Source organism: Lepidochelys olivacea (genome assembly GCF_965140295.1).
Source record: "Lepidochelys olivacea isolate rLepOli2 genome assembly, chromosome: 2".
Classification (NCBI taxonomy): domain Eukaryota; kingdom Metazoa; phylum Chordata; order Testudines; family Cheloniidae; genus Lepidochelys; species Lepidochelys olivacea.
In genome coordinates this window covers 122,703,855-122,721,799 of record NC_140412.1, presented here as the reverse complement: position 1 = coordinate 122,721,799, position 17,945 = coordinate 122,703,855, and the positions used below count along the sequence as shown (strand labels likewise).

The 17,945-nt window shown below is 41.1% G+C and overlaps 1 protein-coding gene across 1 annotated transcript in view; it reads right to left on the bottom strand.

Annotated features, from left to right (window-relative positions):
* Positions 1-17,945, bottom strand: part of BCL2 (BCL2 apoptosis regulator) — a 124,209-nt gene that overhangs the window by 9,351 nt on the left and 96,913 nt on the right. The window lies entirely within an intron of this gene.

Here is a 17,945-nt window from a genome sequence, read left to right as displayed (position 1 = left end):
CACTGATGTCTTTGTTAGTCTGTGCATTAATTTATACTACACTCTTCCTAGCAGGCTAAATAATTCTCACTGCAAATGAAATGCACCTTGAGAACCAATAAGTTTCCTAACACACTGACTATACCATAAACTTAGGATAGGATTTTATGGGTAGCTGAGCACCTGCAGCTCAGCACCTGCTCAGTCTCTCTTGCAAATCAGACCCCAGTACAAGCCCAGTAAGTTCCAACATTTTTCATGCAATTCTACCAGTTTACCAGACATAAACATTGCTAGGGTGTACACAGCTGATCACATGGTGACATGCTGCCTATTGCAATTTATCAATGGCTCATGCAGGGTGCACAGAATCTTTCTAGACTGAGCCATTAGGTAGAGTGAAAGCTTAGAGTGCAAGCCCTTTGGGGCAGGAACCATGTCTTTGTTCTGTAATCGTATAGCATCTAGCACTATGGGGGTCTCGACCAGAGCTCCTAGGCACAATCACAGTACAAATAATAAATAATAATAATAATAATGAGTCCCAGTAACAAAGTACCACTGAAGCCTGACATACCGCTGTTGGCAAACTGTACACACAAGTCTTTGGGAACAGCTGAAGTAAAGCATAGCCACAGCACACTGAATTCCTATTGTTAGTCACAATAGAAACTAAAAGGAACATTATTTGGTTAACCATTCTTTTTTGTGATCTTGGACACTATTAAGGCCTGAGCTTCAAAAGGGCTGAGCAAGCATACTTCCATTTGTTTTCCATTGGAGTTGTGGCTGTCCAGCACCTCTCACAAACCAGGCCCTTAGTGTATAGTTTCTGAGAAAAACAAATCAGATTCAAGTTCACAGAATGCTTAAGCCTGTCACAGTGATCTAGAGTTCACAGCACTAGGAAGGAGAGGGCCGTGATCCCGACAGGAAAACGCTTCATTTATTTATTTGTCTGGCTTTTACTACAATGAATAGGAAATTCACACAAAATTTCAGATAATCAAAAGAAGAGTAGGATGCAAAAACAGGAACACCGTCCGAGACAGCAATAAAAATTAAATATACATCCAAATTGTGCTGGAAGGCATTACTCTATTTGTGAAGTAACTATTACTTCAAAAATTGATAACTGTCAACCAAAATTGGCATGATGTAAGTGTATAGTAGAGCAAGTAAAGTGTACTGTGTGTAGCACAAGTAAATCTTCTGTCTACCTAGGAAGCTAGGTCAGTGCCAATGGGTCCATCCAGAGTGAGGTTAAAAGGGAATGTGCTTTAGCTACAAGTGCTGCATAGAAGTTGATGAAATCAGGGACTGATAAAAACACTGTGTGGTACCAAAGTGAAATTGTATCAAACCAGTGTACTACCAGCATTACGCCATGATCTGGAAGCAGCTGCATTAAATGAAATGGACATCAACAGTCTGGAAGCAGTCGAGATGAGAGTTCCTTGGAAAAGGGGCAAGTGGAATGATTTTAATACAAAATGAAGAGGTTAGAAAGAAGGAGATCAGGATGTGAAATCAGGGTACGCCATTGGCTGCAATCAAAAAGATTACAGTGATGGGGAACTGCAGAAGACAAACAGATGATAAAATAATGCAACCACAACTGAGGTCACTCAGACCGATGGGCCCACCACCAACTAGGCAGCAAAACAGCGTGTGCACAGGCACGGCCAGGCTGGGCTTAATGGAGGAACAAGCCAAGGACAGGAATGAATGGCAATGCAGTAACTGCTCCCTCTGTCGGCAAAGATGCTCTGGGGTGAGAAGAAGAGAAGTGTACTGTGTGCTTCCTAAAATCTATTCATTTAATTCTAATTAATTTTAATAACTAGGTGTTCAAAAGTCATCACTGCAAATATTACAGATTCTTCTATATGGAGAGAACCCAAAATATCCTCTTCTCTGTATACATCCCCCACACAGTGATTTCTGCACTAGCAACCACCACTGGAAGACAAATCCCTGTCTAAAGTGGCCACTTCAAGTATCTACAAGAATTTATTAAAATGCTATCCACATAGAGGATAGCTAGGCACAGAGGAAAATAAATACAGGATCCTTGGGATCCACATCTGGTATAAAGAGAGGAACCAGATGCAGCAATGAATCACAACAGCCGGCCATAGCACTGCACACAGGATGACTCCTGCTGGCAGCCACCTGCTAGGGCTGCCTCAGTTGAGAAGATGATCAAGGTCTCAAGTCTCCCCTGCCCTCAAGCTCTGCCACACCCCCACTTTGCCCCATGCCCCCAAACCTCCCATCCCTAGTGTGCCTCTGCCCCCACCATCAGAGGTGGGTTGGCGCAGGAGCTATCTCTGTTCGCGTTATGCCCATGGGTAGTTCACCTCTGCAAAGAACATTGTCTGTTGGCTATTCACAGCTGTAATCCAATGAAGAAGTGACATAACCACCAATGATATGGCTTTAGGACCATCTCTAATTAACTGTTACATTTTAGCCTGTCTCAGGAAATAAATTTTTGTCTGATATGCTGTCTAGGTTCTTATACCACACACATTGCTGTGGAATCTGAGCATCTAGTGATAGATGGATGCAATTTAGTTAGACCTTCTGCAAGCTGACAGTGGAAGTTGCAACCCAATATCCTATTGCTCCTAAATACAGACAGCTGTTTGCCAGAAACCAGCTCTAGTGAAGCTGCCTCAAAAGTTCCCAAACTTAGCAGGCCTTCTGCTCGGTTATGTTCCCAGATAACGCAAGAACATAGAACGGGAAACTTGCCAAGCATCATGCGGAACCAAAACAGAAATTCAAAGTGCTGCAGGTCTGAGAGCCAATGGAACATACCAGCCTGCCAAAATGCTACTGTAACATTCCCAACAAGGTCACTGCATCAAGATTTTACTTTGAACTTGATTTTCTTTGTATCTGTCTGTGTGGGGAATATGTCTACACATCAAGTAGAGTGTAGCCACAGCAGCATGGTGGCGAAATTGGCTAGCCGCCCTGAGTGCATACCCATTGGAGACGTCAGGCATGTACATGGGGTGGGTAGCTCCTTCCACCACTTGTGCCATGTGGATGTGTCTTCTCAAGTGGGACTCTCACTCCCAGCTGCAAGTGTAGACATACCGTAAGAGGCTCATCCATCAGAGGCCAGGAGCATCACTGCTTCTTTAATTCATAGTAAATAAAAAAGTCACAAACAATTACAAATCATTTCTTCGTTTCAAAAGTTGGAATCGGCCTTCAGATTTTGTGGATACTTAAGGCTTGATCCTGCTCTGATTGTCAGTAGGAACAGGATCATTCCCTGAAAGAGCAGTTTTAAATGCCCCTTCTTCTGATTATCATACGAGTCAAGACAAGAAGATAGAGAGGGACTGAAGTTTGGGGAAAATTAAATTGTACTAAATACTGTTCAAAAATACTCTATGTTAAACTGGAGGTCTGATTTGCTTAAGGGAAGAGAAAAATGGAGGGCTTGTCTACGCTAGAAATTTTGCTGCTTTAAATATCCCAGTATAGTTAAAGTGGCAACCCCTAGAGTGGGCCTGATTATAATGGTATATGAAGCAAAATAATCTATACTGATATAAGGCATCTTTATAGTGGTATAAGTGTGTGCACACTCGGGCTATGTCTGCACTATGGACCTTACAGCTTTGCCACTGTAAGGTCTCCTTTGTAGCCGCTCTGTGCTGGTGAGCAGGGCTGGCCTTACCATGAGGCGAACTGAGACGGCCACCTCAGGTGCCAGGTTATGGGGGGGCACCACTAGGACCCAGAGTGTAGAAAATTGTGTCTGCTGCTGGTGCATATGTATTTTCTCTGCTCGAGATGCACAGAGATGGTGGAGTGCTGTGCTGGAGGAAGGAGGGCACAAGAGATGTAACAGGCAGGCAGAAGAAAAGGTGAGAGGGAATAACAAAGCAGCAGAAGCTGCAGGGAGAGAGGAGGAGGAGCCTCTTACGTACCTCTCTAGCACGCCCAGGAGCCTGGACTGATGAATACCAGCTTCTCAGGGAGCTTCCTGTTTCCTGCTGCTTCCCTGAACCCACTTGAGGAGAACAGGCAGTCAACTGAAGTAGTAGGAGTCAGTTAGGCCCTTAAGATGCTGATCTCTTCCCTCACTCAGGCCCTGCTACCAGCCTGCTTATTTGTCCCCTTCAACTGAGTGTTGAGAGCCACTATAGCTGGCACAGAACAGCAGTCATGAGTGAAAGAAGAAAACGTCCCTCTGGGCCAGCATTCAGAAAAAGAAAGAAAGCAAAGGAAACTTTTCTATCTAAGCAGGCAGGAGCTCTCCTGAGATACATAGACACAAATGTTCACGGGGAGCCTTCAGGCCCCAGTGAGGATGTGAGTGGTGAGGAGATGCCTGATCTTCCAGTTAGTCAGAGTGCAGGTGACCTGGCAGCTACTGCAGCATCCATATCTCCATCTCATATGGATGTAACCATGCACATTCCTGAAGAAAAGTGTAGATCAGAGAAGAGCGTGGTGGAAGCGCAAGAAACAGCTGCTGCTGAGTTTAGTTCCTTAAGTCTAGATGATCCAGGACTGTGGACCAACTTGAGCAGTAGCCTGAGGGACTTCCTTGTACTGCATGGCCACAGCAAGTGAAAAACTTCATGTTCCCATGCAGTTCTCATTCATTGAACTTGGTGGTCAGTGACCCAGCATCAGCTTCTAGTGACACTGCTGAATTTTTAAATGTAATTCAAAGCATCTATTTATTTTTCTCTGCATCAACTCATCAATGGCAAATTTTGAAGCAACATCTGGGAACATCCTCTCTGACACTGAAACCACTGAGTGCCACACGATGGGAAAGTTGACTGGAGGCGTTCAAGCCTTTCAAACACCAAATTGGGAATATAGATGATGCTGTAGTTGCCATTATGGAGGATAATGCTATAATAGGAACTGTTCGTGGGAGAACAGTGGCAGAGGGAAATGGAATCACCAGAAACATACATAACTTCAAATTTCTGTGTGGCTTAGTGTTGTGGCATGATATACCGTTTGAAATAAATGTTGTAAGCAAGAGACTCCAAGGTGTTGACCTTGATATATCTGGAGCAATGGAACAACTGGACAAAGCAAAGTCATACCTACAGTCTTACCGATCAGATGAGGGATTTCAACATGTTCTGAAGAGTGCACAGAAGTTGGCAGAGGAACTTCACACTGAAGCTATTTTCCCACCCATTCAAGAATACAATAGTCACCAAAGAAGATGACATTTTGATTACGAGGCACGGGATAATCCCATAAGAGACCCCAAACAACAATTCAAAGTTGAATTCTTTAATCAGGTGCTAGATTGTGCAATACAGTCAGTTGAAGAACGTTTCATGCAGCTCAAGGAACACAGCAGTATATTTGGGATGTTGTATGATATTCCAAAACTCCCCACTATACCTGAAGAAGACCTACATCAGCAATGCAGGGCATTAGAAACAGTGTTGACAGATGATGACATGCGCGATATTGACACAAGTGAATTAGGTGATGAACTGAAAGCCCTTTCAAGATACATTTCAGCAGGATCAACTCCAAAGGCTGTTCTGGAATATATGTACATAAATAAGAGGACCACCCTCTTTCCAAATGCTTTTGTTGCTCTGCGCATACTTCTAACACTTTCTGTAACGGTTGTCAGTGGAGCATGCAGCTTCTCCAAGTTGAAGTTAATAAAAACACATCTGTGCTCCACAATGACACAGGAGAGGCTGGTCGGCCTTGCAACCATCTCAATAGAGCATGAGCTGGCCCAGAGTGTGGACCTTCAGCAGGAAGCAGTTCAAATCTTTGCAACCAAGAAGGCATGGAAAGCACCACTTTGATTATTCAAACAGATAAAAATGCCAGTGTTTATTATGCAGACAAGAAAAGTTACATTTGCTGTTCAGGCGTTTGAAAGTTAAGTGTTACTTAAAATTTTTGAACAAGGCATTTGAAGTTGTTAGTTCTCCTTTACTGGGGTAGGTAGCAGAGCAGTACCATGAGAGAAGTAGAACAGGAAGAAGGCAGAATTGAGACCTTTCAAAATTTTGGCCCAAGCGAGGGGGCATGGGGGCATCATTTGAGTTCCCCGCGTCAGGTGCCAAAATGTTGTGGCCCAGCCCTGCTGGAGAGAGAGAGCTTTCCTGAATGAATAATTAAACCACCCCCCACTAGCAGCCATAGCTATGTCAGCAGGAGAGCGTCTCCCGCCGACAGAGTGCTGTCCACACCGGTGCTTTTGTCGGTGAAATTTATGTCAGTTGGGGTGTGTTTTTTTCACATCCCTCAGCAACAAAAAAGTGTTAGTGTAGCCAAAGGCTAGGGCTTATACTAGTATAAATAATCCGTTAAAAAAAAATCACACCCCTAAATGACGTAGTTATACCAATATCACTTTTCTGGGGCAGACCTGGACCTAGTAAGCCAAGAGGGGGGGGTGAGGGAGCAAGGGTGGAGGAATCATTTGCAGGCTACTGATTTATTATAATTTGTTCTTTAAAAGATCTTGCAGATCTTTCATGAAAGCAGATAAAACAAAAACAAAAAACCACCACACCAAAGACCCTTTTCCTCTCCCCTACTACTTAATCCCATAACATTAAAGTTAGATTTGTTGATTTGTTTCTGGAAAGCAAACTGAACCAAGTCCGTGACTGCAACACTACGTTAATTTGGTTATTTGAGAAACACTTTATTTTAAATGTTCCCCACAGAGTCGTTAGTATTTTTTTATATTTTATTTCCTGAATCTGTTTGACCTGAAAGGAGAGCATTTTTTACAAGCCACAGGATTGTAGGATCAGAGTAGTTAAGAGAGGGAACAGACCTATTGGATCATTAACTTCATTTCCCTGTGAGTCCCCCAGATATTGGGGAGATAATAAAGAGAGCATCTGACTGGGAAAAAAGAATACTCTGCTGCACTGTTTCCATCTTGCCTGGCTCTTTTCTCCATACATTTTGGGACCATAATTTTATAATAAAAATGTGGGAGACGTTATTATTCCCCCTGTGTCTGCCCCGCCTCTTACCTATATTTTCTCATTTCATTTTAGGCTTTATTCTCTCACTCAAATTCTCATTGCTTGCACCTTACTCCTTCTATTTAGTCTAATTTTCTTTTTTGTATACTTTGTCTATATTTTGTTCTTGTACATTTCTTTCAGATCTTTAACCTCCCTTCCCTTCTCCCCCCCCCCCTTTACCTTCTCCCTCCCAGTGCTACCCTGGGAAATTTCTGCAAGGCACTAGTTATGCCTCTCCTCTACTCATAAATTGGCTACTCCCAACCACAAATTGCAGTGAATGTAGAAAAGGACAAAGACATGTTTAGCATCACATTAGCTAATCATTGTAAAACCCTAGTCCCAGTAGGTTTCAACCATGACCAGCTGACACAATGCTGGACATAATTTATCTGTACCAAATGCAAAGTTTTGAGTAGCATTGTGTTAATGAGACTCTTCAAGGTCATGTTTTAACAAATTTTATTGTGAAGTCAAGCCCCACATGTGGCTCTGAAGAAAGTATAAACTGGTTTATAAAATGTGTAATGCATGCTCAAAATTGAAACTCAAGGTTATTGGAGAAGCCAGAAGCATGGGGGGAAACTTGTATTATATGTGCTTTCCTGATATAGTTTACATCCCCATTGAAACTGTGATTGGGTTAAAACATTGGTTTCAATACAGTTATATGAAATGCTGTGAAGCCAACACAAAATCATGACAGCAGAAATGGAAGGTATGGTCACCCTATCCATGTGGCTCAAATTTTAGCTAAGAGCATTTGTCTTGTTGCCTGAAGAGAGGTTTTTCCTTCCATTCTGCAGTCTCCTCAATGGTCAAAGAGATATTAGCAGCTGGGCTGCATGAGAAGTTCTCTGAAGGCTCTGAGACTGACATGTCTACAGGAGGACATGCTCTTGAGGATATATTTGGCATCTTTCTCCTCACCTGTGTATCTGGCTACCAGAAAATAAATTGCTCAGCATTTTAAGAAGATTGCAGTTATCTTTCCACTCACCCTTTAGATAAGAAAAAAATCCCTCTCAAAAAAGTTTTGTTAAGCCTTTCCCACCAAATGGAAGCAGAAAAAATTCCGTTTCTAAAAAAAAAAATTAATACGGGACTGATCCTCTCTATTTAATTTCTTAGATGTGTCTCTTATCAAATCTCTTTGGATACAAGTAAAATAATGTCACCTCACATAGATACAGAATCTAATATTTTGAACACAGGAACTGCCGTACTAGATCAGACCCATGGTCCATCTAGGCATTATTACTCAGTGGCTCAGCTACTATCACTTCTTCAATTAACTTCTGTTTGTTAGTTCAGACAAAGTCAAGAATAGCTGCCCTTCCTTCAGGTGCTCTAGAACTAGCTGTTCCAAGATGCAATCATATAAAGTGTCAAGAAATTGTTTGTTTAAATTTTGTCCCGTTGTGCCATTTAACCAGTTTATATGTGTGTCTTACATTATCGTTTTGTTCGAGTTTGCTGCCTCTTTGATTTCTCTCAATGTTGTGCACTCAATTTCCTTTTCTTGATCACAAGGTTGGTAGTATAGCCTTACTAATATATTTAGATTCTTATAGCTTGGGATTTGTATCTTTGTATTTGGCGATTCAATGATGTGGCCCTTTCCACTCAGAATTTTTTCTCTCACTAGAGTCTATCTAATCCTTTAGTTACAATGGTGGTACTCTACCTTTTTGGACTAGCCTGTTTTTCTTGTATAGGTGTAATTAGGCATTGCAGTATCCCATTGATTTTTGTCATTCTACCACGCTTCCATGATGTTTATTATATGAAGGTCCTCATCCATTGCAAGGCATTCAAATTAATGTTTTTTTATTTTTAAACTTCACATATATGTATAGATATTAATAGATGTTTATTATTCTTTAGATATTAATAGATGTTTATTATTGTGTAGGTACCTTTTCTTATTTAACTCTAATCTGACATGCTGCTGGTTTTATAGCATTTACCTGTGTTTTTATCCTGTCCCTGTTCAAGTTCAGTTGTAATTTGCATCCTATCCTTGGTTGGATACACAGATATTGTTGTATTACGAACGTCTTTAACAGACATTTCTATCTGACTATGTGCTTCTTGTTCCTGCTGGCTCCTGTCCCACTCTTAATCAGTCCTCTAAAACCTTGTTTGTTTTACATGGCAGCTGTTGGTTTCATTTTGATCCCCTCTGTATAGGGTCCCCCTTCCTCAAAATGTTTCCTGATGCCTAATAAACCGACACCATCTTCTTTGCACTGTTTTCTCTACCAAGCATTGAGACCCTGAAGGTCCCTCTGTTCACTGGACCTGCATAAGAGACTGGAAGTATTTCAGAGAAAGCTACCTCTGAGGCCTTGGACCTAGTAGTCTAAATTTAACTTCTAGGACCTTTCTCCTGCATCTCTGGTACCAAGATGTAACATGACCACAGAGTCCTCTCTAGCACTTTCAAAAAAGGACTTCATTGGGAGCTGCTGGGAAAATCAGGCCACTTATTTAGGTGCCTAATTTTGCCATTAGGCATGTTTGGAAATCTTGGATGAAGTAATACGTTACAAAATTACAGTATAGATGAGGACAGGGCAACCTAACTTTACGCTCCCATTTTTGAAAATCTTGGCCATATCACTTTCTAAAACTATGATCACTTGGGCTAAAATTTGCTTGGTTTTTGCTTAAATGTGACTTGTTTGTAAATTCTGAAGAAATCTATTTACTTAGAGTTGAATTTTCTGCTACACTGAAGAATTTGAGGGGGTTCCGAGAAAAGCAACAAGAATGACTCACAGCATGGCAAAAACACTCTCATATGAACAGAAATGGAAAAGTCTGGGGCTGTTATCTTAGAATGGAGCTGAATAAGAGGGAACATGACAACAAGTTGATAAAATAATGATATTTAGGTTAAATAGGGAAAATTGAAGCTCCCTGTCTCATAACACAAGAAAAAAGGGACCTTTAAAAAAATCAAAAAGTGGCAAATTCAAAACTGATAAAAGGAAATATTTTTTCAAACAACACATAATCAGGCTTTAGGATTCACTGGCATAGGCTGCTGAGGTCAAGAATAGATTGGAAGACTCAAAGAATAGATTGGAGAGTTATAGGGAAATACTGGTACATAGTCAATATTCATAACTTTAGATACAAAAAGTATACGTGCATACAAATAGGATAATCATATTCAGCAAATTATAACTTTTCCATTGATACCTTACATGCCATACTTCGTATAAATCATATGATAATCATATTACTGTGGTAAATATGGGGGTGCCAGGGTGTTGCTTTTGGGTACAGAATGTCACAGGGGAGTGGGGAAAGGGTTAACAAATCCCACTTGACAAGCCCTAGGGTTGTGGTAAGTAAGGCCCAGATTCTCTGCGATATTTAGTCTCTAAATACCCTTTGAGGATCTGGGCCTAAGGACTTGACACAAACTCACACAGAAACTCAGAGACATGTAACACCAGGAACATATGCCACATCTCCTGACAATAGGATTTCCAGTCCGGTGCCGTCATCACTCTCTTTGCATCTTCTGACCTGAGAATCTCAGACTGATGCAGATAGGGACTTCAGTCAATGTTCAGTCTGAGATTCTCAGGTCAGAAGATGCAAAGAGAGTGATGACGGCACTCGACTGGAAATCCTATTGTCAGGAGATGTGGCCTCATGGACCTCAGCTGGGTGCGTCCATGCCTGTAAATGTTAATGTGAGTGCAAGACTGAGAGAGGTCTGCAGCTTGTCACAGCATCACAGTGACAGAGGGCACCCCAGTCTTGTGACACAGAGGGCTCACCAGTACCCCAATTCCAGAATGCAACCTGGGGAAGTTCATTACACCCCTGCACAAGCGGGTTGAGATTCATCCATGCTCAGATCTGGGGTGAGTATTCTTCCTTCGATCGTCACTACAGAGATAGGTTGCTCACAGCAAATCAGTTTTAGCTTGTCTTTTACTTTATCTAGCTTTATATTCCTGCACTTGGTTACGATAGGAAAATAAGTCTGACCCACATTTGTGTATTATCTTCCTTCAGATTCAAAGAATAAACAAAATAATGAGAAAAAAATTGTCATTACTTTTCTCAAATATTCTTCAATCTCTTAGGTATCTGGTGAATTCACTGGAATGTTACAGGACTGTTCTTGTGGCCTAGTCCTAAATGACTTATTTTATCTTTTCAAGCCATCTATACACCATTTATTGACAGAACAATAGATGCTTGTCAACACCTGCCACCTGACAGAATGACTAGGGAGTATTATAGTCTGATTTAGAATATAAATCAGCTTTTGCACAGTACCCAAAAGTTTTTCTGTAAACAAAACCCAGAGGCAAAACTAAACACTAAATATCAGTGTAGTAGGAGGCAGACCAGACATCAGGAACATTACAAAGAAATAAAATTCAGTTCCTAGTGACTTTTTTTGCCCGTTGGTGACTATCCACTAGAAATTATTTAACTAATCAGCAGATCCCACTGGTCACCAGCTGGACTTGTGCTATATCCATCCTGTACATTGCGAGGGTCTGTATTTTTCATCAAGGGCCTGATCTAAACTCCACTGATGTCAGTGGAAGATTCCTATTGTCTCAGTAAGCTTTGGGTCAGGCCCTTAATAAGCCACTGCTGACGAGGCGAGGTAGAGCATCCTCTCCAGCGCAACTCTGAATGGGGCTTCATAGGCACATGGGGCTAGATTTACAAAAGGAGTGAGGTGCCTAATTGCCATTTTAGATATCAGGCCCCACTGCGATGCACAAAACCTCTGCTCAGCTGCCCCTGAGCCATGCAGGCGCCTAAACACACTCAACGCCTTAACTTTTGCAGTAAAAGTTCCCTGTTTCTGCCTCCGAGCATGTGCGCTGTACCCCACGCCAGGCATGTGGACACTTGGGCCCCGGTGAGATACACAAGCCGGGGAAGAGCAGGTGTTCCTCCACCTAATGTGCATGCAGGGCCCAGTCTGGTGCTCACAGCTCAACTACCAGCTTGGGCCCCTCTAGGGACATGCATTCAAGTCCCTCCTCCACCTGAGCAGGAGAGAGGATTTGACAGGGATCTGTCATGTCTCAGGTGAGAGCTCCAATCGCTGGGCTATAGGGTATTCTGAGGTGGGGCGCGCTCAGTTTCCACTCTTTGAAGCTGTTCCACGGGCTTATTTAAAAAAAAAAAAAAAAGGTCTTTGGCACAGGGGGACTGGATCCTGGGGCTCTCAGGTCCTGCATGCTCTACCCACCACATTACAGCATCATCCTCCTGCTTGCATTCAGTCATTCTCTCTCTTTCCCCCTTCCTACACCACCCAACAATTTCCCCCTTATGTAGCCACAGTGAAACAGTTTCAACAGGAGAGAGTGAACGGGCATCTCCCACTGGCTAGATTAGGTGAGGAGCTGCCTCATGTGCTTGCCCTTTTTGAATCCCATTCCCTGAGGTGACTGTCTCCTCCCATCCATTGTGTAGGGAACCTAGGCACCTAACCTAGGCTTTGTGAATCACAGTGCTTTTCTAGATGCCATCACCATGCCTAATTTCTTTGTGAATCCAGCCCATGGGCAGTGGGTGTGCAATGCTGAGGACCAACTGGCCAATAACACATGGATAGCAGGCTGTAACGCTGACCCTGGAGGGGGCTTTGCAGGCATTCTGTATAGTTCCTAGAGCATTCCTACCTTTTCAAAGCTTGTACCATTCCCATGCATAAAACCAGTTTACTTGGGCTTTACATGGGACCCTGACTTGGCCCTAAACCATTAAAGATCTGAGCTCAGGTCCAGTTGAAGTTGCCCTTGTTAGATTATGCAATTCTTGTCTTTAATAAATGCTTCCTAAAGTCTTCAGTTTTTAATCAAATCACCCTACTGTATAACAAAGAATGATCAACAACATTTTGTGTGTTCACACATTCCCAAGCCTGATAAAATGCTGTATATTAAGACTCAAAGTGGAGTCAGTACCCTCACAACATATATTAACTATACAATTCAATTAACTAACGCAATTCCTATTTCATTAGAACAGACGCTATTTATGACCTCAAATGGACAACAATTCGATGGGGGCACTGCAGAATTTTAATTAGGGAAATAACAAAGAAAAACTGAACGGCGGGAGGGTGGAAGGTCTGCCAGGAAGAATTGTTCCAAAGAATTTAAAACAAAAGATGTATTTGTTTTACTAAGGCTTTCTCCTCCTTCCCCATCAGCAGTGGTGCAGAGAACAAAACATTGTTGGCTTTCTTTGACTACGATTAACCATTTACAAGGAAGGCTATGTCACCATTTATACTGTAGTACAGTATACTGTGCACCTGTAGGTACAGAGAGACGGATAAAACAAAACTCTGTGGGTCCCCGGGTACTTTTCGCACACTATGGTACAAATTAAGAGCAACTCCACTGAAGGCACTGGAGTTATGCCAGTTTAAAGCCTGTGTAACTCAAAGGATAATCAAGCCCTATAATTATCAATAAAGTGGACTAACAAAAAGACACTTAATTGTAATATATTTGATCAAATACAGAATGCCACACATCTGTACAATCACTGACAGGGTTAAAGTAGAGATGAGCTGAGAGTGAACTACCAAACTTTTGTATGTTAGCATTTCCATCTAAAAACACATTTATTTTTACAGGTATGTTAAAGATTGGGTGGGAATGGAGTGCAGGAGCTTGTTGTTAATTCACTCCCCAAACTACTGCTTGTTTCAGTTGCCATAGCTACAACATTTCTTTACATGCTGCTTTAGGAAAAGGAGCAGTGGTGTAGTTCCAATAGTGCGAGTGATGTAGTCATGCCAGAGTCCATGAGGTTACAGAGGCCCAATGAGATGGAGTGGTGCTTCAGCATTTCACTTGGCGCATGGGATCAGAATGCCATTCATCCCTGCCAACTCTGAGTGGAATTGAAACTTGTCACACAGGGATTGCTACTCAGGATTGGCCCGGCCACCTCTACCCCATGATGGCGGAGCGGCTGGGCCAGACCTGAGTGGGACTGTTACTCCATGCACCAGGTTGTAATGCCACTCATCACTCAGATTTGGTCCATGCTGTGTGAAAGTGGGAACAAGCAAAGCCACTGGGTTCAGGAGGAGCCACCATAGCTAGGATGGGAGTGGAGAGCTGAGCTGGAAGTGCTCCAGGGAGTGACCAGGAAGGCCCCGGGGTGGTGGCTGAAGGGCTAGGGGAAAGTTGTTTGGGGTGAGGGGTTGGGGCAGAATTGGGAAGGGGACTCCAGCCCTTACCTATTCTTGCACCAGGGTTTTCTGGGGTTTTGTTACACCAGTGAAAAGGAGCAAACATAAGTAGTTTGCATACCTCAACCTATCTAATACCAATTGGCTTATTAATATCAATAGTTTCAACTGACCCAGTGGGCATTTCAATGATTTGACTCAACTCTCATCAAAATCCTACAAAATTCACTATTGCTGATTATATAAGAAAATAACATCCTCTTGTCAGAAATTTGATTTTTTATTATTTACTTATATAATGCCAAAAGTGTTCCAGGTACTTCCTAGACACGTAAGAAGGGAGATTCTGTTCCAAATATAAACAGGCAACATAAGAATGGGAAGCTTATACAATTCTTTTTCTTTTCCTTTTTTTCCTATTTACCATTATTTGTTGTTTCTAAAACATGCTTATTTTCTTTAAGCTTTTTTTTTTGTTTTTAACCCTTGCTTTTTTCTTTTAATATAGCCCTTTTAAGCTTTAATACAAAATTAGTAACTAAAATCATATAAAGCTTCCCAGATTTTGCATTATAAACAATGTACCATATAGGAAGGAACTGGATATGTAGCAAGATGCAGCTGTTTAATCTGGATATTTGTTGATCTGGGTCAGTAACTGGGTGGGTATTTGTCAAGGGCCAGTGGGTGGTAATGGCAGCAAATGGCTTATAATAGACATGGATTATTTTTAATTTTGGTAAACATATCCAGATGGATGTGATTTAAATTCATACATGGCAAGGCAATATATTTATTAAAAAGATTTTAAAACTAGTTTCATAACATTGTTTACAATAAAACATCTCACTATTATTACACAGTACTTTTAAGTAATACTTGAAACCAGGTTACCATATCTTAAAGAAAAAGAAAAAATATTTTACCTTTTACCATGCCAACATATCTGATGTTGCTTATATGTTAGATGTAAAATTTGTATTTTTTTCATAAGGGTAGGTCAAAAATACCAGCACCGTTTAATACTGACTCTCTCAAACTTACTGTAAGTGAAGCCAGTTTTACCAGAATAGACCAAGTTATTTTATTGTCAAATAACTTTTTTTTAAACACAAAGAAAACAGAAAAAGTACAGTTACTAAATATGAGACACCGTAGAAGGGGAATTTCCAGAAGTCACTGATATTAGCAATTCACCTCTACATTCCCTTCCCCTCTAGTTTCAAGATGGGATGATTATAAAAAGGCTGATTTGTCAGAAAAATGAAACTGAGCAAATTTGCAAACTGACACCAACCAACCTGGGGAATTCCCACGCCTGCACGTCTGACATGCATCCAAAGAAGCAACAGACCTGAGACAGAATTATTTTATGTTGTTAAGCATAACTCTTTCCCCCTTTCCCTATTTCTAAACCTCAGTATTAATGATGATTAAAGTTTTACTTTAACTTTTGTTTGGCCCAAACTATAATAGTCCTGGTTAGAGCAAAAGACCAGTTTTATTTAGCCTTGCCCCTTATGTAGCCATTTACACCTGTTCAAGGTGAATGTAAACACTACGTGATCAGAATGGTAGCTTTTTGTACACCCACTTTGCACAGGAGACATTTCTATGCCAGTGTGCAAAGCAGGGGAGAATCATGCCCTGGGTATTCATTTTTAATGGTTCACCTAATGAGAACTTTTTATGAAGCTACATTGCATAATTTCCTTTAACTTTTTTTCCATTTGTTTTTGGCTTAACTGATAGGGGATGAGGAGGAAATGTCTGCCTAGAACAATCACCTATCTCATTATCATTAGAGGGCTGTCTCTGGATAATCTTACTGTCTTATGGACACAATTTGAGATATCCTATAAATTATGTTAGTGTTATCTGTATCAGTGTTGTTATCATCATAGTAGAATATAACTGTAAGTTAATATGTTCAAGTCTTCTGCATTGTCTTTTATGCAACCGATTGTACAAATCTGACACCAGACTATGCTCTGTTACAGTACTGTAAATCTGATGTAACTCCGCTGAAGTCAATAGAGTTACTATGGATTTAAGCAGGTGTAACTGAGAGCAAATTAGCTTTTAGATGGTGGAAGTTGAAGTTAAAGAGTAATACATATGTATCTTCTTCTTTTGTTCTTGGAGACTATTTTTGGCACTCAGGAAGGATTCACAAAAACTGATAATACCTATTTTGGTCAATTTCACATAATTCTTAGTTTTCAGTATTCCAGAGGCGTGCGGTGTGCAACAGGCTTTAGAGAAATGAGGACACACTACTGTCTCACCCTATGCTTATGTAAATAGAAGTACAGCATTCCTACTATCTGATTGGGAGCTGTATGTTAAAATAGTTGAGAACAGTGTCTTAAAACAATATTTGAGACTATTCAATGGGATTGAGTCCAAATATTGTATTCTAAAACGAACACAAGGTCTTCTGATGATCATAACAATGTGGTTTTTAAAGTATCACTTTAAAAGGTCAGCTATACCACCCTTCTAAGAGCACAAAGTATAGCGGATATATTGAGTCATACATATTGTTCATTGTTCATTTGCATTTGGTGAAATCCCTGAGTTGGACCCAATTTAGTAAGCAAGCACAGCCTTGGACTCCCTTGGCAATACTTACCTTGTAAATATAGTCACTGTGTTTCTCTAAAGCAAAATATTATTCCATCCTGCACTGCTAAATCACTCATGGTTCCTTTGCTCTGTCGTTGTTGTTGTTCATAACATGTGGGTTATGTCACATTGATGGAGAGAGAGACAGAGGGATTATGGGTATTTTGAGATTCACATCTTGGACACATTTTCTGCTTCTTCTAAACAAAGTCATCAACTATATCAATATGCAGATAACCACTAGTACATGACAAGATGTTAATCTGACCTATTATTGCATGCGTGAAAAACTATTACATCCACTGAGCTTGATCCTGCAATCACTTACCACTGAGCTTAGTACTAACTATCATGGATAAGTCAAGAAAACAATCTGTGCGGCAGCATGTGTAGTAAGTGTTAGCAAGATTGGGCCCCATGTTTTTGTCCTTGAGTTTTTGCATATTTCCTCTGATGTGGACTCTTGTGCTTTCCAGTTGTCATGTGGGCAACATCTGCAACCTGTACATCGCATAAGTTGCCCTCCCGCTTCCGGGAGCTGCACTTAAAGTGTAAGCAAATTATGTGGGTATTTTCTAAGACTTTTATGTTGTATGAGCAATGTTAAAAAAAATGACTCATTCTCAGCTCCGCTCGTGTTGTATTGGTACGTACTGGTACAGAGTGATCATAACTCTAGATTTGTAAATAAAAACATTTCTCACCGCACCCATTTTCCTGCCCTAATATTGTTGGTTAAATTTGACTTCAAAATGAGAGGAGGAGGATATAGATTAGTGTATGTAGATGGCCAGTTCTGCAGAATGTGTGTTTGGGGGGGGAAACCAAGAAAGCATCCAACAATAGAGAAATAAAGGCGGAGGAAAAGAACAGCTGATAAACTTTAATATTAGTAATACGGACGTAACACATTTGAAACCACTGAACGAAGACCACAGAAAAACAATGTAATGTTGGAGAGCACCAAAACCCATTGAAGTCAATGGAAGACTCCCACTAATTTCAGTGCACTCTGGATCCGGCCCTGATTGAGGATTAGTAAGTAACAAAAACCGACTACCTTACAACTAAATGTCCTTGCTGCATTGAGAAGAATTTGAACAGAATAGCAT